Genomic DNA, 26,084 nt, shown 5'->3' with positions numbered 1-26,084 from the left:
AAAGGGTTCTGTGCTTAGTCAGAGGAGCGGCTCTGGGGGCTCCAAGTTTGGAGCCAGCACACTGGGGGCTCATGAGAAGCCCTGAGTGGTTGGGGATTGGATTTGGAGCAGCTGGGCCCCTATCCCACCTCTCCACCCATGTTTGTGCCCTGGACCTTGGGGCAGGGAGGCAAGGGGACACCTAGATACCAGTCCCTAGAAGACACATCCCACCCTCCTGTCCACAACTATAGATTGGCATGGAATTGGGGTTCACAGAGTGGTGACTGAAAAGTCTCATAATACAAACAGAGGAACACATAACCAAGATTTACCAAACATTTGACAAAAACCAAAACTGCTAGGTAAGCACCAAATTTGAGGACAGAAGCTATAAAGAAGGCAAAATAAAGTCGATAGAATGAAACATTTTTAAAAGCACAATGAATATCCTCTGAGGGATAGGAAGGGCTACTGATTCCATGAACCAAAACAAGACTGATACCAGAAGAACGATAAAGACCTTACAAGTGAAGGGAATACACCATGGTTAACCAGTTATCTGGGGATGAAAGCTTAGAGTAACCTCATTAAAATTTTTCTTTATATATTTCTATTTTTTATACTTCCTCTACTGAATATATATCCCTTTGAGAACGAGAAAAGTTACTTTTTAAAATGTCTGGTGTGAGGTAAGCACTCAGTAAGATTTGGTTGCGAAGTAGATCCTGTCCCCCCATGCCAACCCTTGGCCCTATCCAGGCCTACCCATGATTCACTGCTCCCCAGTCACACCATTCACATCCTTAACTCCCAGTCTCTTACACATAGTTCCCCTCCCAGAGTGCCTTTATCTCTCCTCCCTGTTTGCCCACATTTGCCTATTAAGATTACCTGCATTAACAAAAGTTCCCTGCATCCCCCTTAACTCAAAGTCCTAAGGGCATCTAATTCTCCAGGGTAATGGGACAGGTCTGGGTGAACTGTCCTATGGGGTCATAGTGCTGACAACTTATCTGCCCTTTACCTTTCAGCAAGTCCAAGTCTGTTCTCCCAACTCTGTTGTAGGCTCCTGAAAGACACTGAGAGGGAACGAGCCTTCTTTTTATACCCCCTGTGTCCAAGAAAAGCTGAGAAGCTTTCGCAAGAACATGTTTCCATGTCAGTTGAGTGAATGACGAATGAATTGCCCTTCCTGGTGTGTCAGTAGAAGAGGCAATCTATTGTGGAGATGTAGTTACTCAATAGGGTAGGGCCAAGCATGGCACGTTGGTGGGGCACCAAAAATGAGCCACCTGGTTTGGTCCCAGACAGCTTTGAACTCCTACCCCTTGCCTAGGATCCAGAAATACCTGTAAACCCAGAGGGTATGACTGGTAAGTCTAAGGGCAACATGTTAATGAGCAAGATATTTATATGGTCTTAAGGTGTCTCCCCAAAGATTGCTTATTAGTAGTGAGGCAACATTAGTAAGTGCACAGTGAAGAAATGAGCAACACCTTAACCAAGAGCTCTAACTTAACATCACACCATAAAGGGCAGATGGCCAGCCAATGCCTCCAGATGTAAGATACTGAAAAGGAGACAACATCACTCACGTAAATCCCAGTCAGGAGTGTATAACCCAGAGTCTAAACATGATGCAACATCAGACAAAATCCAAAGGGAAAAACATTCTATTTTTTTAAAGGGGGAGAGGGAAGCTATATTCTTCAAAAATGTCAATGTCATGGGGGCCCCTGGGTGGCTCAGTTGGTTAAGCATCCAACTCTTGCTTTTGGGTCATATTATGATCTCAGAGTATGTGAGTTTGAGCCCTGCATTGGGCTCTGCACTGACATCATGGAGCCTGCTTGGGATTCTCTCTTCCTCTCTCTCAAAAATAAATAAACTTAAAAAAAAATTTTTTTTAAACGTCAATGTCATGAAAGGCAAAGAAAGACTAAGGAACTGTTTTAGAGGCAAGGGGACTAATGCAGTATGAGATTCCAGAGTAGACCCTGTACTGGAGAGGGGAAAATGCTATAAAGGACATTGTTGGGTCAGTTGACAAAACTGGAATACTACCAGCAGATTAGCTAACGTATTGTATCAGCATTCAATTTGCTGAAGATTATATAAAACAATATCCTTAGTCTTAGAAAATCCACACGGAAACATTTACAAATAAAGAGCCATCATGTAGGCAACTTAATCTTAAATTCCAGAAAAAAAATTAGACAGAGAAGGAACATAAATGATAAAGAAAATTAGGTAAAATGTTAAAAAGAGTGAATCTGGGTAGAGTATATGAGTGTTTTGTACTATTCGGGCAACTTTTCTGTGAGTTTAAAATTACTTTCAAATAAAAGGTTTGGAGAAAAAGACAACAAAAGAAACCCTTCCACTAGACAGGGTGTGGGGCAGGAGTGGAGCAGACATGGAGGGTAAATCCAGGGAGAACACTGATCATCACATATCTGCACTGGGCACAAATATTCCAGCTCTGGGGCGCCTGGGTGGCTCAGTAGGCTAAGCGTCTGACTCGGTTTTGGCTCAGATCATGATCTCGCAGTTCCTGGGATAGAGCCTCACATCAGGCTCTGGGCTGCCAGTGCAGAGCTTGGGATTCTCTCTCTCTCTCTCTCTCTCTCTCTCTCTCTTTCTGCCCCTCCCCCCTCTCTAGGATAAATAAATGGACATTTGGGGGAAAAAATGCTCTGCCAAAATGTCATTCATGGGCACATTTCTTCTCCCAGTTTCAACCTCCCCTTTTCTTACTTCTCCATTGATTTTCTCCTTCCTCTTCCCAAGATCAGCAATTTTCCAGAAAGCTTCCAGATTAATCTCAGAAGACAGGACTGATAACCTTTTGGATCTATTTTTATTATATGTGGTTAATATTTTCTGGAGATGTTTTGACATCACTTCTGTCCACAAGCCCACCATAATGAGTCTGTATTTGTTAAACCACAGCCTTCTAGGTGTTACATATTTCATTCCTCCCGCCCCACTACCACCAAATTTTGTGGTGGTCCTATTCAGACTGCCTGACTTTAAGCCTTTAGGCTATGTTCCTTCCTTTGGAGATCTCATGTAGGCTTTCTAGGGTGCACGCTCCATTTCCCATACCCCACCACCATCACCACCACCTGACTCCAGAGTAGACCTCCTTCTCACCACACCCACATACTCTCTCTCTCTCTCTCTCTCTCACACACACACACACACACGCACGCACGCACACACACACACAGGCACACAGGCACACACAGGCACAGCCTCCCTCCCCAGGGTCCCTGTCAAAGCTGGGTGTGGTCACCTTTAACACACAGCCAGACAGCTGACCCAGTCTCTTTAAGCAACCTGACTTCAGGCTAAAAGCAAGCAAACCATTACATTGTACAAATTCATTTATTAATTCAAAAATCCTGATAGGCATCCTTTACAGACAGACTCCTCAATGCTAAGTAGGCTGGAGTATGAAAACTGAAGCACCAGGGTAGGGCCAGTTGTTTTTAAAACGTTAGAAATATAAAATCTTGGAAATTCTACTAACATCAAGCATCCAGAAAACTAGTAACAATAGTAACTTACACTCTTACAGTGCTTTTTACTTAAATAAGCCCTTTCAAGTTCATCTCATTATTCATGCATTCATTCACACATTCATTAAACGATCACTGAGGATCTGCATTGTGCCACCAGGGGCATGCAAAGGCCACAGAGGCAAAGGTCTAATCTGGGCCACAGGAAGCTGTCACTCCATGTGGCCCTGAATCGCCCAACTGGCCTGTACACACGTGCTTAGAGTGCCAGCCATGATGGGGCAGTGAAGAAAATTATTTGAAAGGAGAGAAAACAAGAGACAATCAAAAAGAAGTTATTATGGCTTCAGTGCACCAATAAATTTTGCTGTTTCTAAAAACATGACTCTATATGATGACATAAAATTATGTTGATTTATGTGTAATTATTTGTAGGACCACATGCCTATGAGTGCTAAGGGCCTCTAAAGATCTTCTTCCAGTCCAAATAGTAAATAGAGGTTGCAGCCAACAAGGTTTAAGCAGCCAACTCAAGTTAGTTAAGACTCAAGAGCTATTAAGAAAGCAGGACTGACAGGTGACTTTTCTGCGTGGTTTTAACATACACTGAATTGTCTGGGAATGACATCACAGTGCAGTTAGAGGGGATACTATACTTTGTATTCTTTGGAACATTACCAAGAGTGGCTGACCATCTGGGAAAATCACGTCCACCTCAGCAGCACCTCTCCTGGTATCTGAGTCACCCACACAACACACCTGGATCCTGTGGGTATTTGTGGCTCTTATATTCTGAGTGATTCTATGTACATGTTCAAGCATCTGACTTCTTCCTTCTGTTTTTCACTCAGTCGTGCCCAAGCAATTATGTACTTGAATACGTGACATTGTATAATAACTAACTTTTCCTTTATTTCTCTGTCATATTACAGTTAGGGCATTATATTGATTTTTTTAAAAACAGGTGTATATGTGGGTTATATTATTTAGGAATTTTATTCAGGGTAATCAGAAGGCATTATAAATATTTGCTAGATAAAAAGGGGGCACCATTCCAGATCATGTGCCCCTAGAAGCAAGAGAAACTGCAGGGCCAAGGGGAAGCAAGGGGCAAACAGAATTAGGGTGGCTTCAAAAGATAAATCCCACTGAAGAAACTCAATGGTCTGTTACAGATATTGATATGAGGATCCTGAATGATGTGTATATAGAAAATGTGGTCAACTGATGGGGCACAAGAAGAAAAGTATTCAACTGGGCACCTTTGGGAAATTTCATCTCCATAATTAATTTAAATTATACTATATTTTAGCACTTTCCAGCATAGTGACAATAGGAAAAAGACCACAAGTCATCCATAGGGGCCAGGGAAATGACAAATGGTTCAATGTTTGGAGGCAAAGGTGTATTTAGAAGAAGTCAAAGAAATAGGTGCCAGGCTTGGTCTGGGGAATATCTTCTTAATGGATGAGAAGATGGGTAAACAGTATGTAAGAGGATGCTTATGGATATTTATGGAATGCTATATTGTGAGGAATCATGGACAGGAATAGGGATAGAGAAATGGTCTCAGAGGACCTCCAATAGGTTAAAAGGCAGACCAGAAATACTTAGGGCTCAGATTCTGAGAGGGATGGTTATTTAATGGGGGAGAGGAGGATGTGGCCTAAATTCCCATAAGCATGCCAAATAGGGACAAAGGGCTTAAAAATAAAAGATGTCTTTCAATCAAGAGGGGATAGCTAACTGATTCATGAGTCCTCCCCAATCTGAGGACACCTAGGCCTGGGGAGAAAGGAAGGGAGAGAGGGCTGCCAGCTCAAAGTGCCAACGGAAGGTCCAGAAACAAGGCTTTCTGAGCTTGGTTCTTCTACAAACACTCACAACTCCATCACTTCTCAGCTTCCTCATTAAAAGCAAGCAAGCAAATAAATAAATAAATAAATACATAAATAAATAAAACACAATGGAGTGGCACCTGGCTGGCTCAATCAGTAGAGCATGTGACTGTTGACACTGGGGTCCTGAGTTCGAGTCCCATGTTGGTACAGAGATTACTTTAAAAAACACACACACACTGGAACACTTTAGATTCCATCATTGTACATCTTTCTATTGTTTTAATGCTTTTCCAGGAATGTTTGCATATATATATATTTTTTCATGTCAAGTCAAAGCAGATGTAGATATTAACACGCAGATTGAGTCTCACATGAGAAGCTGTATCACTTCCTAGAAGGAAGTAAGGGCTCAATTGGACTCCAAAGAAACATCCAGATGTAGTAAGCGCATCCAGGAACCAGTTTACAAGGGTACTCCACACAGCTGATTCAGCCAACAGAGCCTCAGATGTTGAAAAGAGCTGCAACACCCCATAGGTAGCTCCCATTTTGAGGACACACCAGTTCATGCCAGAGACAGGGAAGTGGGAAGAGGAAAGCATTCTTGGTTCAGGAGTTATGCAGGGTGTCTAAGCGAGGCAAGTGAGGCAAGAAAGGCCCTTGCCTCAGACACAAACTTCAAGGTGGTGCCCAAAACACTCACAAATCAAGATGCAATGATCTTGTACTGCAATATTTTTAAAAGGTCAAATTGTTGAAAAGTATGGGCTGTCATGTTGGAATCAGGGTTAGGATTAGGGCCAGGCCAGAGGCAAAGGCAATATGAAGTTCTCTGATATTAGACTGAGTCTTGCATAACAAAGGCCAGTCCCACCCAGAATGCCAAGAGCACCTCTATGGACAAACACCAAACAACACCACAAACCATTTTCCAAATTCAGAGTTCAGAATCTTTTAGATTTTCTAAGAAGTAGCGTAGAACACAACATGCATTATGTAATCCCCACAGCAGGGTCTGGGGCAGCACCCTCAAGTAAACACATTAACATTTTTGTGGCCAGATCTATGAATAGTCATAGTCACACTCTGAACAGCAGATAAGTCAGACCAAGTTTCGCCATTACAGGAGTTAAAGTTTTCGGTTTTAAAATGCTTCTGATTTTCAAAGTGCAGATAAAGGAGTGGGGGCCTGAATGGCATTACATTACGTCTCTCAAAGATAAAATGCAGCAGATTGGACCCAGGCTTTTGTTAAAACTTTTACAGCATAGAACACTGCAAAGTCCTCTCTGGTGATCACCCAGAAGAAGGTGATTTCTAAAAGTCAGTCAAGCTCACAGAACAGACTTACAGCAGCATTTCCCATCAGTCAACCAACTAATAGTAAGTCCATTCTGTGTGTAATATCCTGGGCAGGGTCCTAGGAGGTAAACAGACATGCAAGACACAGGTCCAGCCCTCAAAAGCTTGCAAGGTTGGTGGGGACAAGAAGGCAAACATAAATTATGGTATATCGAAAACTGAAGGGAGCTAATCCACACCCACAGTTTTAAAAATGTCGAAACCATTAGTGGGTGGGAAGGGGGATGGGTTAAGTGGGTGATGAGTATTAAGGAGAGCACTTGTTGTGATGAGCACTGGGTGTTGTATTAAGTGGTGAGTCACTAAATTCTACACCTAAAACCAATATTGTACTCTATGTTAACTAAGTGGAGTTTAAATTAAAATTTGGAGGAAAAAAATGTTGAAACCAAAGTTCAGAGAGGTCTCAGGTCTTGCATAAGTTAGCAAAGTTAGCAACAGGCATTTAACGGCACAGATCAGAATCTGGGTTTGCTAACTTCCCTCCACTGGTCTTTGCACAAAGGCACATAATAAACTGCCAATTTAGTGATGAAATTACAAGAGAAGTAAAAGATCCCAGCTGAAGTGGTTTGGGTCAAATATACCTTTGCAGCAAAGATGAGGTCTGACTTTGAAAAAGGGCTTTGATTTGGGGCGGCAGAAAAGCAAAGGGCCCTCTGGGCAGGGAAACAATATATGGGCAGGGTAGCCATGCAAGGGTATGAACCTCCTGTAAAGGGCATAGAAGGAGCTATTGGGAAAGGGAAAGGCAATGCATGGAGACCTTGAATGCCAGAATGAAGAACTTACACTTAGGTCCCTACGGCAGCATTTGCCAACCATTTGCTTTCCACCTCATGACTTGCCATGACTGCCCACTGCTCTTGTGGGCAGTCAGAGTGGAGTGGTTTAAAAGAGCATGCTCTAGGCTCAGATACTTTCCATCTGAATCTGGGCTCTGATGCCAAGTGTGTGACCTTGGTCAAGCTGCTTGACCTCTCTTTTGTTCAGTTTACTCATTTGTAGGATAGAAATAATATAAGTGTCTCTCCCATGAGGGTTAAGTGAAAGAGCATGTTTACGGTACCGAAAACAGTACCCTGTGTTAGGAGTAGTCAGTAAGTGTTAGCTGTTGTTAGCCATTTTTATTCATATAAAATTTTTGTTTAATATGCACTGCAGCCTTACCTTAAGCAATACTATCCATGAAGTCACGGGCTTCTTGTGACAGTTATGGTTTGGACGATACACATCTATCAGGAGGTTGAATCTAAAGTCCTAACTAAAGCACTGAGGATAACAGGTCTGACACTTCCAAGCCCGTGAGAGGGGCTTCAACATGATGGCTCAGGAAGCTTGATGTCTGACCCCGAAACTGGGAGGGTATCTGCCTGGCACAGGACCAGCATCTGATCACCACCTGAGGCACCCAAGACATAGGCTGGCCATTTGCTATCAGAAGAGCCAAGGCAGACGGCTGAGCTGGGGGTTCGGCCTGCATTCCCGGCTTCACTGCACCAAAGGACGCACGATTGTGTCTTCTGCCTAATGGGGCCGCATGCAAGAGGAGGCTGGTATGAGACCAGAGCAAGTCTTGTCCAAGAGGGCCAGTTGGACAGACTGCAGGACCTTAGCTGGATGAGGCTAGAGGTAAATTACCAGGTTTTTGGAGCTAAGGAAGGAACAATGATCTAGAATAGAGAGGATAAAGCGCTCTTTTCAAGACAACTGGCAGTGACTGATCCTAGCAATTGGTGTGGGAGGAGTCTCTGAGAAACCCATGAACATGGCCATAATAGAGAATCAGCGGTAAATACCTGCTCTGCTCAGGAAGCTGGAAGCCAGCAGACAGCAGTCCTGGCCAAGTGAACCCTTTCCTGTCCCTCCCAGCCCAGTGGCAAAGGACTGAATATATTAAGTACTGATTTGAGACTATGTTTTGTGACTTAAAGTGAGCATAGGACCTTCTACTGCCCAAGAATGACACCAAAAAGTTATGGGGTCTGACTGAGTTTTCATCCCAGGGCTGGGAAAGAATGAATCCCCCTGAATAAGCATAAAAGGACAGTGGAGGACAAAATAAAGTCACTCTGTAAGTACACCCTCGATAAGTCTTGTTTCTTTACACGCATTAGAAACATAGCTATTAAAATGAAATGTTTTGTCCCTGTACCAACTAAAATCATCTCTCACATTCCCAGTGACCACTGGAAATAACTGGTATAAGGGCAGTAAGGAGTTAAGGGGGGAAAGCAAGGCAGGCAGGGAAAGAAAAGATTGGTTTGGTGGGTTCACTGGTTTGGGAACTCATTTGCTCCTGAACCTTGAATATGATTAAATAAAAATAGATGATGTCCCAATGGATAGCAGAATCCAAGGGTCCTTGGTCAAATGGCTTTGTTCAATGGGAAATCGAGATGGCTCAATTCCATGAAGAAAGAAGCTGTGACTCCCCGAGTTCCTATGCTGGGCTTCCAGGCAGAGTGAGGGCAGCAAGAGGAGGCATGTTCTCACTAACACGGAGTCACCTGGAAAGCATCAGCCAAAGTCCTCAGGTCCTGGAGCCTCAAGGGGGAATCCTGGGCTGAACCAGGCCCTGGAGTCTGCCAAATCCAAGTGCAGGATGGGAAACATACACCAGTACACAACTTCCCTGCTGCCTTCACTTGGGGAAAACTGGAGGATGAGAGGAATGTGAAGTTTAAGACCAAATACAAGGGATGCTCTCCTCAGCTTAGGGGATGGTGCATACAGGGTAAAGTGATGCCACCTCTCAGCTGCCCGACTTAAATAGTCAAAGGAGGAATGACCTGACCCAGTCCCCTTTCACAAGAAGGGACTTGCTCCAGCTCTGACTTTGTCCCTTCATTTCCAATTTGGCTTCTTTCTCCTTCAACCCCACGTTCTCCCAGCTCTGACTTCCTACAATTCCAGACCAGCTGAGTTATTTCCTGAGAAAGGGCCAAATTCTCCAGACTCTACTGGCTCAGCCAGCATTATTGCTGGAGGATATATTACAGAATCTCTCTTCCAACATTCTCATTTTATGTATAAGGAAACTGGAGGCCAAAGCACTCGTGCCATGTGCCCAGAGTCACTGAGCTGAGAGAACCCAAATGCCCGGACCCATAGCATGCTCCATTATATGCCATCATGCTAACTCTCAAAGAGGGGTAAGCTTATCTCCACAGGCCATCACCTAAACCTTCATTCATCTTCCACAAACACCTCAAAATGGTAGAAGAGTTCAAATTAATTTGCATGGGGAGCACCCAGGTGGCTCAATCAGTTAAGCGTTCCACTCTTGATTTTGGCTCAGGTCATGATCTCATGGTTTGTGAGATATCAAGCCCCGCATTGGGCTCCATGTTGACAGTGCAGAGCATGTTTGGAATTCTCTTTCCCTCTCTCTCTCCACCCTCCCCAACTCTCTCTCTCTTTCTCAAAAATAAATAAACTTAAAAAAATTAACTTGCCTAGAACAAACAAGGATGAAAGTGACGAGAACCTGGTCACTTTGAAGGGAATAATCTGTGGCCACAAACACTTTCTCAGAAGAACAGGACAGTCCAATGCTTGGTACACTTTGCAAAGTATACCTGGGACCCCAGAGTCATAATCAGGTCTGGACTATAATGATGAGCAGGGGAAGGTCCAGAAACTAGGCTGGAGGGTATGGTCTGGAGTTGAGCATCTGCAAAGATAAGCTATTATGACGAGTGGCACTAGGGTGACAGAAAATGCTGCCCAGAGAGTCTGTTAAGAGAGAGAACAATTTTGGCATCGAAACCAAACGGGGTTTATGAGATATATTCTTATGCCAAGTAGAAAGTCTGTTCCCCTTATAGTAACTCCCAGGCCATCTGGTCTACTTCCTCAGTGCAGGGTACCAACATCTCTCTCCTTCCTGAACGTTCATTGGGATGTTGTTTTTCAAATAAGAATCTGTACTTCCATCTCCTTTTAACTAGCTGTGTTTACTCCACATCAGCTCTCCCTATATCTTGCCAACACTATCTCCACATTTACCTTCTCCTCAACGTTTGTTCCATCCTTTGATCCAAGGTTATAGAATGCAATAGGATCAGACTGACCTCAATTCAAATCCCAGCTTGGACACTTGCTAGCTGTGTGACATGTGCAACCACTTTATCTTTCAGAGCCTCAGTTTTTCCAGCTGTAAAATGGGGTAATTAATAGTAGCTATCTCAATGTTGTGAGAAAAAGAGAACACATGTCAAGTGCTTAGCCCAATGCGTGGTATACAGTAAGTCTCTGATACATGGTGGCTGACACTGTTATCATTGTTGTGATCACTGAAGACAGCTGAAGCTCCATTTGTGGAATTAAGGCTCAGGGGGCTGTAATCCACTGTCCAAGGTCAGGGAGGGATCCAAAGCTTCCTGATTCTGGAAGCCTTTGCCAATCATTGACTCCTGCACAAACGACATCATTGTCCAATGACCTAGAAATCTGAGTATCTGATCACATCCAAGTACCACGGCTGATGATTTAACAAGCACTCACCATGTGCTAGAAAACGGTGCAGGCTCTATGAAAGCCTTAAGGCATCTATAGGTCAGTGTAGGAAAGTCATCTCTTTGTTTAACAGGTAAAAATGCAATTACAAAACAAAAACCTGCAGCTGCTCCTTGTGTTATCCAGTGCTGACAATTTTTCTCATCCATGTTTAAGAGGGTAGTTGAAAGTAAGACCAGTGCCCCGGCTGCCTTATCTCTGGCTTTGGAAAGGCCTCCTTGATTGGGAATGAGAGGGAGGGGGAACCTACAGTCTAGAATGGGGTCTGGCCAAGGCTAGATATAAGAAAGAAGATAGGGGTTGGCAGTAGGCTAAAAATAGGTCCCTGCCATTGTTCCAAAGAGCAGCAATTATTGTCTCTAAGGTGGGCTTCTTTCTGAACCAGGGCCTGTTCCTCCAGTGACCGTGCAAGCACTGAAACCGTGGAGCCTGGGAAGCACATTTTATCTCGAAGCATGAATCACCCTTCAGAAGTCCAGAAAAGAATCCTCTCTTTGTGGCTCTTCAATCTCCTTCTTGGCTGGCATCCCTAGATCCTCAGGGCTGGTGTCAAGGCCTTATGAAATCAGGGTGAGTGACCTTTCTGATGGAAACAGACTATTCCAGAAACTCACGTGACGGGTTGCCTCTTAAAAACTGAAAAGAAACAATGAATGAACAAACCAGCTAGAAAGCATTCGTCATTCAAGTCCAACGGCGGAAGCAGTCAGGAATGGCTAATCCACTGTGTTCTGAATGTGGGGCTTCCAAAGTAGAAAGGAATGGCAGCAAGTGCTCTCAGATTATGCCTCCTGATCTATTAGATCTCCCTACATTAGGCTGGGATTTGACAATGCAAGTCTTATTTTTTTTTAAACTGTTGTGCTTCTAGGGGATGGAGCAGCAGGAAGGAGCACTCTGAGACCCAAGTCTTGCCCATGTAGACTGCTGGCCCTAATTTCAAGGATGCTGTCCCTTCTACAATATGAGTCACACTGGAGCCAAGAGCCCTGAAAGGATATCAAACCCTCTCTTGGGGAGCCAGCAGGGTAAAGGATAATGGGGAGCTGGATGTTCAGAAATTGGCAATAACTTGGGTTCCTCCTCAAATGTCCAGACAGGACTGTGATCAACCCCAAAGATAGAAGCACCAACATCAGAGGAGGTTAGAAAGTTACCTTTCAGAGCCATCTTTTGAAGGAGCAGGGGACCAATACCACTCTGTGACCTCAACCCCCACAAAATTTATAAATAGGAGGATTGATGTTAAAATGAACATTGAGGACAGCCTTAGGGTGGAAGAGAGTGGGAGCCCACAGCTACAGGATGGGTGTGAGCACAGGGAAGGGAGCAGGCCTTCCGTTTATCTGGGAATGAGACACTACTTATTCAGCTTCGGCTCTATCTGTGGATGTGAGTTGCAGGGATAAAAGCCACTTCCTTTTCCTTAAATCACAGCAGCATGGAACATCCCACAGTGCAAAGTCTGAGTGAGCCACATGTACACTGGAAACCAAACACATGGGTACCTGAACTTCATCAGTGCATCTTCATCTTATAATGAAAACATGTAAACTTATTAGGGTCTCCTCTAGTACTTGAGCCTAAAACACCACTAGATCCCAGGAAAGGAAAACTTGCCCAACACAGACATTCACACACATCACAGCCACTGTGCAAACTCTGTGTGACTCCGTTTTTCTCAAGGGAAATCATAACCAAAAGTATTGCCTCTTAGCTCTTTCCCAGAAATCCGCTCACATTTTACTTTCAAATACAATGCCTCTGATTTCTGAGAGGTAGTGGTGGAGAAAGCAGAAGACCTGGCCAGAAAGGCTATATTTCTTCCTGTTTGGAACATCAGAATCCCTTCTGATATTCCCTCCTTAGCCAGGTGTTACCACAAAGGGAGCTGAGAGTTTGCCAAGTCAGAAATTACCACACCTTAAAAGGAATGTGCCTGCAATAAAAGGGGAAAAAGGAAAGAAAAAGAAAAAGAAAACCCAAACCCCCCTTGTCTAGAAATTGGGACTGAGGGGAGGAGCTAGGAGGAAAGTAAAGGGATATAAATTTGAAAACTGCCAGGCTGTGCAAGGGTTAGATTTCCCTTCCCTCAAGGACAGCCAGATCTGATACGGTCTCTGATAAGACCAAACAGCTTCACTTTACCTCCCGTACCCAGGTCTCAACTTTTAACAACAGAGTCCCCAACATCATTGGAGACCCTTCTCAGAGCTTGGAAGGGGACTTTCACTGATGTCCAGGCTGGACACCGTCTAGCCAGGAAAATTCCTACTAGGAAGGAACTCAAAGATACCTGGAGAGCAGAGACAGACAGAAAAACACTTGCGGCCTGTGTGCTTCTGATTAAAAACTACACTTTTAAGCCAACACTGAGTTTTCTCTATTACAAAAGCTGTAATTTAGCCCTTTCCTGCAACATGACACCTTTCCCTTTAGAAACAATATATAAATCTGATACAAATGAAATAAACCCAGTATACGTTTCCCTAAGTCATTTAATGTCTTCAAGGACCCAAGGCTCTTAAATCACTTTACAAATTGTAAAACTTCATGCCTCATCACCTTAAGAGAGAGAGTCGGGGAGTATCATTTTCCCATCTTACTGTCAGTACATCTGAGGAACAGTCCATGGAAAAGCCCTTCTTTCACCATTGGGGTTGGGGAGGTCAGGCCTCCATATTACTATCAGCTTTGAATAAGTAGCTTGGGATAAACCCAATGGGGTGCTAAGCAATAATCAACCCTGCCCATTTAGAGGACAAATGTCCCTACAAGTGGGCTGGTGGTGCTCTGTGGTCTAGCACCTGTATCTGACTTCAGCCACAACTTCTAGGGCCACAGATCTATGGCTCAGGGGACTTCATTTTCTCCCGCTACCCCTTATTGGTGCTGGAACCTCCCTTACTCCAGTGCCTTTGAGGGGTCAAAGTCAACACTAAATCAGCTTGTCATCTGGCCTCCAAGGACCTGTTGCCTCCCAGTTATCCGTCTCTCTCCCCAAATACCAAGCCTTGGGGTGAAAGACCAAACTTCATCCCAGCCCACCCCCTCCAATGTCTCTAGAATAACATGGCCCGCCCCTGACCCAACCACTTGTATCATTAGCCCAGTCACAGGAGCAAGCAAGAGTCACCCAACAGTCCAACCCCCCACCCCCAACCCCAGTGCTTTCTGTCTCCACAGGCAAGCAGATGTAGTTCTGCCTTGCAACCAGGGGGGAAACTCAACTCTCAAAGGTCTGTCCTTTCTGAGAGGAAGAAAGGCGAGGGGCAGACCTGTCACCGAACGGAAGCCAGCGGTCACATGCAAGCCTGCATGCGGCTGGAGACACCTCATTCCTTGAGACACAAGGTCGGGGACCAGGGATCTTGGTCCTGGTCCATTTGTTCTATAGAGAGAAACACGGTATACGACCCTCAGGAAGCCATTCAGCCCTCACCTCCACCCTTCTTCCTGATTATAGCAAAAAAGGGAAACCCAGGCCTCCTGATGACCAAAGTCTGAAGACCATGGTAACAGCTCATGTGTTAGTAGGTGCTGAGAACACTTTTGAATTGGCGAGCAGAGCCCCCAAGGTTACACTGGCACGGCTCCCTGGTACCCTGCTCTCTTTCTCCAGGGGGTTTGAAGCCTTATCAGAACAACCTGCCGCCCTAAACTCTGTACTTGAGGCAATCAACCATATCCCAGAGGAAACCTCAGAGAAAGTCCCAGGAAGGAAGGAAAGGGGGTCAGCTTCTGACTGGGCACAGAAAGAGGGAAAAGAAGACACCTGGGAAAGAGGCCAATGTCTCCCTGCCCTTGCCATGAGCAGGCATGTAATGGTCCCCATCTCAATCCTGCATTTCCCACCAAGGACCGGAAATCGGAGAGGGCAAACAGAGAGCTGGGGGCCAGGAGGCTGGGCTGGGGACCCCAGGGCACTGACTCGGAGAAGGGAGGACAGACACCTAGGTGTGCAGTCCACCATCACCCAGTTTTTCCATGCACCCTCGGGAGAAGGCGGCAGGGTCATCTAGGCACGGTTCCATCCCTTTCAGCAAAGTCCTCAGCCCTCAAATTCAGGACGGTCGGTGTTTCCCACTCCCATGCCCTGGCTCCCTAGCTTCCACTCAAACAGGCGCCCCCCTCCGCACTCCCGAGGCGGCCTCGGAGGTGCTCTCCACCCAGAGGAAGGGGGATGTCAACCTTCCGGGGCCGGACATCCCGGGCTGGCCCCTTCTCCTCGCACCTCCGCGGTACCCCTTTGTCTCAGGCGGGGAAAGTTGCCAACGTGCACCCCTTCCCCAACACGCCCCCTTGTGCGCCCATCCCCCGCAGGGAATCCAAGCCTGGGAGCACCTTCCGATCTGCGGCTCGCTCTCGAGCCGGGGCAGCCGCTTCGAAACCGAAAGCAAAGAGGAAGCAGGATCCGGCAGCACCCTCAGCCCGGTTGCCCGGTCGCCCGGTCTTCCAGTCACCGCATCATCCCCGGGCCCCCCGCACTCGTCGCTGGAGCCCCCGCGCGGCCACCTCTACCGGCGGCAGAAAGGCCTCTCCGCGGGCTTCCGGGGCACCTACCGGTGCGGGCAAGGGCAGGGCCGGGCCGGCCGCCCGCCGGGTGCAGGTGCGGCCAGGAGCGCCGTCTCCCCGGCTCGCTCTCGCTCCTCCTCCAGCACCGGTACTCGGGGCGCTCTCCTGCGCCGCCGCTCCCCGCCCCCACGCCCGGGGCTCGGGCTCCCCCCGCGTCGAGTTGCCGGCCGTGCCTCCCCCACGCCGCCGGCCCTCCCGCGCCGCGCCTAGTCCCGCATTGTATGCCCGTGCCCGCCGCGGCGGCGCGGAGCCCGGGGGGCTGCGGCCGCCGCTGCCCGGGCCGAACGGAGCCCCCGGCGGCGGCGGCGGCGGCGGCACTCACCCATAGTACGGATGCTGTGCAAACTGCACATGCTCGCGTCTGACAGGCGCGCTGCCTCTGGCCCCGTTTAACTCCTTGCTCGCCCGCTCCCCCGCTGAGTCCGCGGCCCCGCCGACCCCGCCGACCCCGCCGCTTCCCGCAGCCGGGAGTCGGCGGCACCCCGGGCGCCTGGAGGCAAGCCCTCGGCCGAGGCAGTGGCGCAGGTGGCTGCAGTGCACAGCTGCTCGGCCCTCCCGGCCCCTGCCACCCCGCCTGGCTCCGAGGTGTCCACTGGAGCCCGACGGAGAGGACTAACCAGGTCCCCTCACTTCCCAGCCTGTAGGAGTTGTGGGGACAGCGCTTGCGACATCCCCTGTGGCGATCCTGCAGGTCTTGACCACCGGAGCGCCACGGACCACGTGGTACTGCAGACCCACTCTGTGTCGGCATTGTGCTCCGCTCTATCCGTTCATTGAATCAGTCCTGCAAGGTCATTTTTATCAGCCCCATTTTCAAGATGAAGAAACTGAGGCCTGTGGAAATTAAGGAATTTGCCTAAGGCAGGACCTGAAGCTCCAAGACCCACAATTTGGTCTGTCCTGAAAAGATTGAACACAGGATGTTATTTCTGAGGTCCATCTAGATTCTTCTCTTGGACAGTGGAAAATAATGGGTGTCATCTGGAAAGCCTGGAGATTCTGGAATATGGATCTTGGGAAGTAGGTGAGAGGACCCTGATGTGAGATGGGCCCTCAGACCCTTCAGACAGGTCCTAGGTCCTGCAGAAAGACTGAGCAGGAGTGGGAATGTAATTGAACCCCTATCCCCACTCCAAGCCTCAGTTCCGACAGCCAAGAGGACAGGACGTTTTTAAAAAAATTATAGGTAATGCCTCCTGGAGCTACAGTCCATCCTAAGGGGGCCAAAGTCCTTTTCTCATACTCACACAGACCTTAGGTGTGCCTAGGCCTGATCTCTACTAGCCCTCTAAGCCTGTTTTTCCCACCTGCCACCGTGACTAAGAGTTCTCACAGGCCCAGGGCAGCAGTGAGTCTTCAAAAAAAAGGCAACTGAGATTCATCCAGCTGGGCTTGGCCCATCCTGGGTGAGAAGTTTTGCTGCTTTCCTACTACCTGAACCTAATCTGATCTTATACCTCCTAATTGCTTAGTGAGGCCATTGTTCCATCAATCTCCTGCCTCTGGCCAGGATATTCAAAGATCAACAAAGGTGCATCCAACTAGGGATGGGCAATGTAGACAAGGAATTCTAAGGCCATCCCATACACACCTAGTTCTTGGGCTGGTTGAGTCATTCTTTGCAGAAGGAAAGCACTGGGGTCCGATGAGGGTAGAAAGAGTTATATTGGACTTCTCAAGCCAGTGTAGGATGTACGCAGCCATGTGTTGCCAGTAGCAAGAACTTTTGGCTTCCCTGAGTTAGTTTCCTCCTTAATAAGTATGTTGTGATGACCCAATGACATAGTGCATGTACTGTCCTCAGTATGCAGTGGACCTTTGATAACAGGAAAGTGTTTTCTGCTGGGGGTAAGGCAGGGAGTGGGGAGAAGGGATCAGCAAGGCATGTAGGTTGTCCCTGGAACACTATCAGAGAGGCAAGAGACAGCCCCCTCTCAGGAACACCTTGGCAAGAAGTGGCTTCAGTTAGTCTGGCAGCAAAGCCCACCTACTGAAGAGGGACCTCCCCTGTGCCTTCTTGTGTCCCAAGCCCAGTTCTGCTCTACTTCTCAGTCTGTGGCTGGTAGCTGACTTGGCTCCCTCCCTGGCTCTGGGAGGCAGCATTGCACAGAAGAAAGCATGATGGGTTGTTAAGGCAGATCTGAATTCCGGGTGACTTACCCATTTAGCACAATATGTGCAGTGCCTTGTGCTCATAATATCTTAGGGCTCACAAAAATGTTTAAATTTCTTTTAAAATCAGAGACAAAAAATAAACTTTGAGATCAAAGAAAATGCTTTCATATATAATATCAATATTTTCATCCTTAGAGTGGAAGCCATAGTATACAGAAGCCAAAGTGTCAGTTACAGAATCAAAAAGAAAGAAAGAAAAGGAACTAAGGCACAAGACCTTGGCATTAGCCAGTCTCTATATCGCTCTCACAAGGATTTAACTGAGTGGTCTGAGATTTCCTCATTCCTAAATTAGGAAGCATTGCTTCCTAACAAAAATTCATATAATACCTTACAATTAACATATCTTTTTCTTTGGGTTAAGTGGCTATTCTAACCCCCATTTTACAAATAAGGAAACCAAAGCTCAAAGAGACTGTATGGTTTGGTCAAGGCTATATTGTGTGTAAAGGCAGAATGCAGGTCAAACTCCGGTGTTCTGACACTCCTTCCAAGGTTCTGTATGTCTGCACCTAGAAAATGTCAAATAAAATTAGGTACATACAGGTACATATCCTCATTTACAAAATAGAAATGGCAATAATACCCATTGCCATTAAGCAATGCAAGCAACGTAAGCATAAGCAAGATAATTTAGGTATTTAGCATATTGACAGGCACATGTACATAGTTAAAAGTCTCTGACACAGTAAGCAGTTAATGCTAATTCTCTCCACATCTCTCTCCTACCATCAGGTAGGGAAAAAGAGAGTCTTTCAAGTGTCTTTGTAGTCTCTAAAGTGCCTTGGTAATGTTAGGTTCTCAGCCATATTTTCTGAAAGACAAGAACTACTCTGTCCTTCTACTAAGCAAACCATCCATAAAGGGGTTGCTCTTGTCCACTATAAGTAATTTTCTTGATGACTATCAAGGGGAACCAGAAAGACTTCTGCATACTTGTTAGAGAGACTTGGTTCCCTGGGGGTTGCCCTCTGACCACAAGTCAGGAGAGATATGGCTCAAGAGGGTGATTTCAGTGGGGGCACTGGGCCCACAGCCAGAACAGGAAGGACCTGGGAGGGAGCGTGAGTGTAGAAATTGGAAGCCAAGAGAGAACTGTCTCTTGCGTAGTACACTTATTTGTATAGTCCATGCCAGAAGCTGGGATAAGAAAAAGATAAGTGAAGTAGGAGCAGAGGAAGTATTGAAGTCAAAGGCAATCTCAAGTTTGGAATTATTTAGACCAACTTTACAGGAAAACAAGCTGAGTGAGAGGCAATTGGAGGAAGCTGAGGCCAATCCTCTCTAACAGGCATACAGAAGTCTTTCGGTTTTTCTTGAAAGTCATCAAGAAAATTGCTTGTGGTGGACAAGAATGACCCCTTCCTTTATGGATGATTTGCTTAGCAGAAGGGCAGAAAAGTTCTTGTCTCAGAGAATATGGGCATGGTCTTGGCAGTAAGAGAGGAGATCAAGACAATCATCTGGGCATTGTAAATGGGGGAGTCTCTTTGTAACAGTCCCTTCTAGAAATAGGAAGGACAGAGTCATAAAGAGACTAAAGAGAGTGAACCTACATCATTTAGGATTCTTTGGCTGCAAGCAACAGAAATCGACTTTAGCTATCTTAAGTCTAAAAGGAATTTCTTGAAAGGATATGATCAGGTGATTCACAGATCTGAAGGGAATGCTGGCAAAAGAGACTCAAAAAAGGCTCGAATCATAATGGCTTTGGGAGCCCACGTAATAGAAAGTAATTGAGAGTCTTCTCAGGGCTCTGCTGCCAAACACTGGACTTCACTCTTTTTCTCACTTCTGCTCAAGTGTTAGAGTCACATTTACTTAAGTTGAGTCATGCATCCGCCTCTTGGCCAGGGGTGGGTCAGCAGGATACTCTGACATTGCTCTACCAGTACCCCACATCATGGTTGAGAGGTAATCAGTGAGAGAGAAATCACAGTTCTGTTCTCCAAAGGAGGAGAAAGGCTGCTATGCTGCCCCATACAGTAAATGTCTATACCATGGGGGAAGCAGGCAGCCCAGGGAATTTACACCTGACTCCGTGCCCCTGTAAGCTCCTTGGCTGTGAAAGAAGGTGAAGGGAGAAACACATCAGTCTCAAGAAAGTAGGAGGAAGCTCTGAAAAGTATCAGGACAGGAACGCATAGGTTGCCGAATAAAATCAGTGCCTGTTGGTTTCTAATCTCCAGGCAGAAATTCTTTCCAATTTGCCTGGGGTTGGTACAGAGCTGGAAACAGACAGGTGTTTTATGGATTTTCCCAACTCTGAGCTCTGTGATAAGGGAAGCAAGTGCAAAAGGTTGTTATGGGTGCCCTTGAATGTTTGCAAAATGCCTTTGAAGGGTGGAAAGGGGAACCAGTAGAGGAGGAAGAGACATTAAACCCCAGGGAAATGGTCAAATTGACTGCAGGCTTATCAGAAGTTTTGCTATCCATATGTCTATGTGGGAAAGGGGTATGAACTTTCACAGAGCTCTCAAAATAGTGGGCATATTCCTACTTTGAGGATATTTAAAAGTCGTGTCCTCTCTCTTTTTTTACTTATCAAAAGGAAAATGCAATAGATAAGGACTATGCAGTATTCATGAACACCTTGAGCCTGAAAATGAAGAACTCACCATTCTATGATAATGTGAATTCATCCATAAAGGATTAAGACATTAATGTGTGTGCACTAAGACAGCTCTGAAAATTAGTACAGTTTCATGGGATCAGCAGTAAATTAAGGGGGGAAAGGCCAATGCTAAAAGAAATCAAAGTGAAAATATGAACGTACATTGAAACTATACTACTTCATACTTCTAAGTGGTGAGTTTAACTGTGAAGGTTGTGAATTTTGTGGTGGGGGCAGCGGGGTGGCGGGGGGAGAGATGAGATAGAGTTCATTATGAAACTTTGGAATCATGGAGAGAGCCACCCCCACTCCCCAGCTGCTCTCATTTCCGACTCAGCAGTCAGCCCAGGTGCTGGGCAAATTGGAAAGAATTTCTGCCTGGAGATTAGAAACCAAACGCCAAGCTGGTCACCTCCCCTCGTACCTCCCTTTGCCAGGATACAAGGAGCTTAGTCGTCTGAGGAGGGACAAAGGGATATTGTTAAGGGGAGCCTGCTTATGAGAAGGCTTTGCAACTAAAAGCTTTTATGCTGCTATCTAAGCCATTCTGCCTGGGGGGGACACTGTGTGCCTGTCCCGACATCACCGTATCAGTTCAAAGAGAAACTTCAGCCAGACACAGTGGTTGCAGAAGGATATCTTGGGACTTGGCAACACTAACAGGCTAAGAATTTCTATCACAACATGTCATCCAAGTCCCAATTCTGGGCCCCACCAGGTCCTGGGATGGGTTAGAGTGGGGGAAATTTTCCTTTTGTAGGTCTGAGGCAAAAGGTTCTACCTTCGGAGCTGGCTATGAGGCAGCCCAGCTTGGAGGTGGGGTGAAGGTGGGGGTGGGGTGTGCAGACTGCACGGGGTAGGATAAAATCTGTCTCAATTCTTTTTACCCTCCTTGTGTCGGTCCTTCTAGGAGAATTCTGCCATCCTCAGGAAAGGCTGAATGAGTCTGAGAGGCTGATGATCCCAGGGACTCGAAGTTGTCTGGGGAATTAGTTCAATTAGGCATCCTGTTCGTCTCACATGCTAATTAATTAATAAGTATGTATTTAGTGTTTTCTCTTCCCAAGCACTGTGCTGTTGTGAGGACTGAACCTGGCTTCAAGGAACCTGTTATTCAATCAACAACCATTAATGTACCATGCACTGTGCTAAGGATTCAGGTCATACAGGTAAAAAGACTGATACCTATGCATATGGGTATGAGAACAATATACAATGGTCTATAACACAGCATTATCCCATGTTCCTAGCTGTAAATTCTGTACCTCGGGTGCTGTGAAGGCTCTGTGCATATTTGTGTTCTATGATGGAGCTGTTTCCATGACCTGCCTTTATCTCCACCACCCTCTGTAAAGAAAACTCTCAGACTTTGGCTCAAAATTGCCTGGAATTTGCAAATTTACACACTTCTTTCTTTCAAAAGACTCTTGGCCCCTCTTTCTTGCCCACAGCTTAGGTCAAGGTTTGCTTGCTTTTATGGCCTTCAGCAAAATACATATTTGGGAAGGAAGCAATGCCATCTTTGGTGGATTTTTTTTTCCATATCTGTGGGTAGTTATGTCAGGTATAATAGGGCTGTGACCTGCCCCCAGGGAATACAATAGTAGGGTCTGGGGACAGGGAGGGAAGAAGAGTGGGGTTTCCAATGAAACAAAGGAAGAATATGGAACTCCTGAGTGCTTTGTCTGGAACTGAATGTCTGTGTTCAGAACGCCTAGGCTGAGAAGGGGACTAGTTGCTCAGGGGCCTCAGCTTAACCCAGTACATGCCTTTATGGGTGCTTGTGTAATGGGAAATTAATACTGTAGCCTATCTCTGAGATTTTACTATTTGAATCCAAATTCTTGTTCTAGGAAGACACTGTGCCCAGTGGGTCCCACTCCCTGGCCTAACTGCTACTTGACCACCAAGCTGAATGGAGTTGGATGATGTCCCAGAAATCAAAGAATGTCAGAGGAAGGGTCTGAGGGTTTTTGGTACTGCAGTTAAGGAGTGTGGACATGAACATGGGTGAGTGTGGAAGAGTAAGAAGTGGTGGAGAGAAGGAAGGGGAGCTTTCTCCTTGAAATCATTCACCATGTTGCTCCCGCTCAGAACCTCATGAAGCCAGTCCTCTGGATGACTTCCAACTAGCCACATGTCCCTTCTTTTCTAAAGTGGAGAACATGGCTGAAATATATCATTTCCCTTGCAGGATGTAAATGGGCTTGGATTAGAACTAGGCCCAAGTTAACTCTGTCCCCAGACTTGTGTCTGCTCCTTGAAGACCTGGATGACTGCCAGACCACAAGAACATAGTGTATACTAGGAATCCAGTAATGCTACTGTGGTCATAGTGTAATTGCTCTGAAGAGGTAACGGGGATCCAGGCAACATCAAACGCATGTGAGTCCCCTCTGATCTGAACATTGATCCCCAACTCTCCACGTGTCCACTTGCTATATACCCACCCAGAACCTTCACCAGTTTAAGGCAGCGACTCAAAGGGGTTGGCATTAAACCCGAGGGATGGGAAGTTATGAGGACACATTCTGGCTCTTTGACTGGCAGACTGTGGCTTTATTGAGTTAGTTGTCAACTTCCCTGAATCTCAGCTTTCTACATTACTGACGAGATCAATACTTTAAAAAACATTTTAAAAGCTTTGTTAGAAAAATGATTCATACTCCTTGTAAAACATTCACATAATATGGAAAAGAACAAAGCAGAATCTAAAACCATGACACCAAATTTCTATGCCTCAAAGAAAATCACTGTTAATGTTTGGGGAAAAAAATCTTCCACTCACGTTTATATGCATAGATATATATGTAGTTATGTTTATATGCATAGATATATATGTAGTTATGTATGCATACAGTTTTACATAAAATCATTTATATTCACTTTTCTAGAAATTATTTCTCTTGACATTAAAAAATGAATATCTTTCTATGTCAGGAAACATAATCCTCCAACAAACTTTAATGGCTGCATAATATTTGATTTTATAGATAAATCATAATAATAATTTAGTAGGTCAGAATTGGTAGAGATTTAGGTTGTATCTTTTTTTTTATTCTGTTATTATTGTTGCTATAAATATAAGGAACAATACAGCCCTTCTAAGCATCCTTCTAACACAAATTGTGAGAAATTTTGAGTGGTGTAGCTCAAAAGGACACAAGAATCATAAAACTACGTCAGGGAAAGCAGAGATTTGGAGTTGAGGAAACAGTTCTAGAAACATTTTAGTGATCCTTACCTCTATAAATAGCTTCTAATCTTATGTACATTACTATATATGTATATTAACTTCCACTGGCTTGAATGAGAAGGATATTTAGGAAAATTTCTTATTCTGAATATTCCAATGGATTTATTTCAACACTAAAACTTTGCTTCCCAAAGAACCATGCTATTCCCAAGAGTATTTGCCACCCCACTCCCCTACCCCCAAGAGATCCTGAGTCCACATAAGAACAATCCCCTATGCCCTGTAGGGAAATTCCTGCTGTCAGGATCAGACCATTCCAAAGCCATCTGAGAGTTTCCCCAATGACCAATGGAGCAACATGTAGTATTTGGAAGGAGCGACAGTCATGTGTTGATCCTAGGAATCTGTTATGTTCTGCTCCATCACGAACCTCCCTTCTTTTGTCTGAGACCTGTCAGCTCTACATAATTCCTTTGGGTGGGTCCCACAGTGTAATAGGGAAAGGACCAACATTCCCTTTTCTAGACCTGAGCCAGGAAATTCAGAATCTGGAAATGTGGGAACTGCTTTTTTGGAAAGGGGCACTGTCCTGCCACTTCTATGAAGTCTCCAAAACTCACTTTTCCATGAGCAAATCTCCCGGTATGTGCATTCCCTTGGTACTCTGAGTTGAGCAGTCTGGTTGCAGCTCCATGTCTTATCACTTCATCTGTGGTGGAGCAAAGATGATCCTTGACCTGCAGTTTGGACCTTTGCAGAAGAGACTTTTCCTGCTCTCGTTCCCTGCTCTTGTGACATGGTTAGGTGAGAGATACCTGAACGAGTGCCAAGCTGATGGTCTATGCATTACTGAAGCCAAGTGTTCAGAGCTGGGAAGGGGACAATGTTTTTTTCATCTTTCTCTCCTTTATCTTCATCTTTTGGTACCACTGTTTTCTAATCCCCTTCCCTGAAACTATGCAAAACTGAACAGGAACAAAGTATGCAGAGTTTAAGGTTTAAAGTATCCCCATTATGGGGCACCTGAGTTGAGTGTTCGACTTAGGTCATGATCTCATGTTTGGTGAGTTCAAGCCCCATGACTGGTTCGCTGCTGTTGGTGCAGAGCTTGCTTCAGATCCTCTGTCCCCATCTCTCTCTCTGCCTCAACCCTGCTGCGCTCTCTCAGAAATAAATAAAAACATTTTTTAAAAGAGTAGTTAAAGCCCCTTTAACCACCGTCTTTCAGGGTGACCAAAGCATGCACTGGTCAGATCAGAAGGGAAAAGATCTGGCCGCGATGTGGCGGGGAGTAGGAATGCTGGCACTCAGGGTTCTTTAAGAAAACAAACCATCCTGACCACTAGATGGCGCTAAGAGATAGCCTCCATTGTCCTGGCTGGTCCCGGGGTCACACTGGGGACTTTGCGAGGGAAGATAGGTTTTGTCATCTGGACTAAGCCCCCTTCATAAAAGAAGCTGGCAAAGAGGGCTTCTAGTAGGATATGAGACCCGACACTCATAAAATCCCTGAGCCTGAGCTCGATGATCACGAGCACCACAGGTGAAGGCTTGATGGATCAAAGCAGATAACACACACGTTGGTTTCATGCTAAATCCCTGGGCAAAGGAGGGAGGCAGAGCCGAAATGGTTAGGTCTTCTCCTTCTGTTCAGGTATTTTGCGTCTTGCTATCTCTGTGAATTCTGGGGCACTTGTTGGCGCCCTCTTACAGCAACCGCTCAGCCTAGAAAGTGCCCTGTAGGGAAATGCATGTGTCTCTGAAGTAGACGAACTCCTACTCCCAGCCACAGATAGATCTCCACCCCACACTGCAGGCCTTTTCCAGTCAGGTGAAGCAGCCAGTCAGCGGAGGGGAGGCCACGGGGCACAAAGAGGCCCTCCACGGTGCAGTTTGCCCAGACTAAGCCACCTGTTCCACCATGCTCTCCCTCCCCTACTTCCTGGTCCACAGTGGACACTCACCACGCATATACTGAATGTATGAAAGCAGAACCCTAGCCCACCAGACCTCTCACATGGTCTGTCACCAGCTGAAGGAATAATAATGGCCAGCATTTGCTGAGTGCTAACTAGATGCCAGTATTCAGCTAAGTGCCAGAGCTGGAATTTAAATTCTGGAAGTAGAATCCCAGAGCTGACACAATGTCACCTTGAGGACTCAAGTGTCTAGACCTGCCACACACAGGCTGCAGAAAAGGGGCCAAGGTGCTACAACAGGCTCCCTGACTGGCCTGAGTTCCTTGGCTTCTTAGAACCCCAGAGGCTCTTCCCACATGGGCTCCTTAGGCTGCT

At 45.9% G+C, this 26,084-nt stretch overlaps 1 protein-coding gene across 6 annotated transcripts in view; it reads right to left on the bottom strand.

Annotated features, from left to right (window-relative positions):
- The window catches only part of TMEM229B (transmembrane protein 229B), a 39,051-nt gene extending 22,846 nt beyond the window's left edge, over positions 1-16,205 (bottom strand). For 4 of the 6 annotated variants that reach the window (XM_039240734.1, XM_039240738.1, XM_039240737.1 and 1 more), the window contains exon 1: positions 1,007-1,043. The gene's annotated coding sequence lies outside the window, so the exon portion shown is untranslated. Of the gene's footprint in view, positions 1-1,006; positions 1,044-15,574; positions 15,699-16,127 lie in introns of those variants that run through there. The other 2 variants (XM_039240735.1, XM_039240736.1) reach the window with 2 other exon arrangements.
- Positions 16,206-26,084: the final 9,879 nt, after the last annotated feature.

This window comes from Hyaena hyaena, unplaced genomic scaffold (assembly GCF_003009895.1).
Source record: "Hyaena hyaena isolate Hyena2069 unplaced genomic scaffold, ASM300989v1 scaffold_179, whole genome shotgun sequence".
Taxonomy (NCBI): domain Eukaryota; kingdom Metazoa; phylum Chordata; class Mammalia; order Carnivora; family Hyaenidae; genus Hyaena; species Hyaena hyaena.
This window is presented reverse-complemented; position numbering and strand designations above follow the sequence as displayed.